The 2,412-nt window shown below is 44.4% G+C and overlaps 1 long non-coding RNA gene across 1 annotated transcript; it reads right to left on the bottom strand.

Annotated features, from left to right (window-relative positions):
• LOC122693508 lies at positions 1-1,152 on the bottom strand. Its single transcript, XR_006340927.1, has 3 exons — positions 999-1,152; positions 236-451; positions 1-139 (listed from the first exon to the last, which is right to left on the bottom strand). It is a non-coding gene; the product is annotated as an uncharacterized LOC122693508 (long non-coding RNA).
• Between the last annotated feature and the right edge of the window lie 1,260 nt (positions 1,153-2,412).

The following is a 2,412-nucleotide window of genomic DNA, read 5'->3' as shown; positions in this document are numbered from 1 at the left end:
ATCTGCTGCCTCGGGTCTTCGTTGCAGCACACACGCAGAATCTTCATTGCTACAGGCAGGATCTTTGTTGTGGCCTGTGGGATCTTTAGTTGAGGTATGCAGGATCTAGTTCCCTGATGGGGGATCAAATCCAGACCACCTGCTTTGGGAGTGCAGAGTCTTAGCTACTGGACCACCAGGAAAGTCCTCAAAATGGCTTTATATTATATTTTAATCGGTACAAACAAATCCTTACCTTGGACTTGAAAGTCTCTTTGTGCCATTAGAAACTGGGGTTATTTGGGAGGAAATGTCAATGGGGAATACCCCATATGCATTTTTTTTTCTTTTTTCTTTTTTTTTTTTTTTTGCTTGCTTACAAGTTCCTCAGGAGGGAAGACTGTAGTTATGCAGTGGTCTGATTTCTCACGCAGCAGATGGTTGGGAAGGGCTGGAGCACAGTGGGGATGAGCTGCAGTGGAAGGGACAGTGGAAAAAGAGAATATTTACTCCCTCATTTATGAGCTGAGAAATCTTGAGAAGCTTACTTCACCTCGGGCTTCCCTGGTGTCTCAGACAGCGAAGAATCTGCCTACAACACAGGAGACCAGGGTTTAATCCCTGGGTCAGGAAGGCCCCCTAGAGAAGGGAATGGCAACCCCCTCCAATATTCTTGCTTGGAGAATCCCAGGCCCTGGAGGGCCATAGTCCAAGAGGTCGCAAAGAGTCGGAGACAACTGAGTGGACTAAGCCCAAACACACATACTTAACCTCTTGGATCATCAACTTCCTCATCTGTGAGGAATAAGTATCTTTCTCCTAAGGTGGTAGGGCAAACAGGATGAATGAATGAATGAGATACCATACACAAGCCCCTAGGATGGAGATAACTGTTGCACAGTCAATGCTCAACTAGCGTTGGTTCCTCTCACCCACCTTGCCTCTAGATCCCAGGTTGCAATGCTGCAGAGGAGAGTCCAGGCTTGTAGGGGGAGGGGTTGGCCCACGAACCCACTCACCTGCATTGCACCTCTGAGGTTTCATATTCTCAGGCTCCACAAATCACAGGAGAGAGACAGAGACAGGCTGGGCAGTCCACATCCCTGCCCAGGGCCCCAAAGAACCAGCCATCTTCCAGCCCAGCCTGGCTCAGCACTGGGGTACTTTCCCAGCCTCTGCTCCTGTGTTTCCTCTCATCCTGCTCCCAGCTTGGCTTCCCCTTCACCTCTGTCCTCTTTGGCTCAGGCCATGGGAAGGCAAACACAGCTTGGACAATGAGGGAGGCTAAAGGCTGGACAAAATTACAGATGGGCAGTTGGAATTTTTTCTGATGTTTCTGTTCTCTGTCTAGGGATTTGTCTCTTTTATCATCATCATTTTATCTTCTAAGCAGGGCTTTACAGGAAGCTGGATAATCAACTCTGGGAGACAGGGTATATGACAAGCACAACTTACCCAGGACAATTAATGTCTGAGATTCCAACAAATAGAGTCTCATGTTCCACAAATTAATTAATATCCATAGGGGAAAAAACTTTCCCCCTACCTCATATCACATACAAAAATTAATTCAAGATAGATCACAGGTGTACATGTAAAAGATAAAACTATAATGCTTCTAGAAGAAAACATAGGAGAATATCTTCTTGACCTTGGGATAGGCAAAGATTTTTTTAGACAGGACACTAAAGCATTAACTGTTTTCAAAAATTGATCAGTTTGTCATGATCAAAATTTAAAGTACCCAAAGACACACTTGGGGAAGTAAAAAGGTACACCACAGATAGGGAGAAAACATTCACAAGAGATAAAAGGCTGACAAAGGGCTCATATTTAGAACATATAAAGAACTCTTACTAAATCAACTTTAAAAAAAAAATAAACACAAGGGTTAAACAGATATTTCTCAAAAGAAAGCATATGAATGTCCAGTAAGCAAATGAAGTGAGCTGCCATTTTTTATTACCAGGTAAATGCAAGCTAAAACCACAATGAGGACTTCCCTGGTGGTCCAATGGTTAAGATTCCACACTTTCAATGCAGTGGGGCACAAGTTCAATCCCTAGTCGGGGAACTAAGACCCCACAGCCTCATGGCATGGCCAAGGGGAAAAAAACCACAATGAGTTACCACTTCATATTCTTGACTCAAAGTAAAAAGTCTAACAATTCCAGGTATCAGGAAATGGACTACTACTCAGCCATACAAAGGAATGATGTACAGATACATGTGGCAACATGGATGAATCTCCCAAACGTTTTATACTGAGTCAAAAAGCCTCATGCAAGAGAACAAGGGCTTTCCAGGTGACTCAGTGGTAAAGAACCTACCTGCCAATGCAGGAGATGCAGGTTAGATCCCTAGATCGGGAAGATCCCTGTAGGACGAAATGGGAACCCTCTTCAGTATTCTTGCCTGGGAAATCCCATGGAC

The sequence above is a fragment of the Cervus elaphus genome, chromosome 5 (genome assembly GCF_910594005.1).
Source record: "Cervus elaphus chromosome 5, mCerEla1.1, whole genome shotgun sequence".
NCBI lineage: Eukaryota > Metazoa > Chordata > Mammalia > Artiodactyla > Cervidae > Cervus > Cervus elaphus.
Note: the sequence above shows the minus strand (reverse complement) of the source record. Positions and strands in the feature narration are given on the sequence as shown.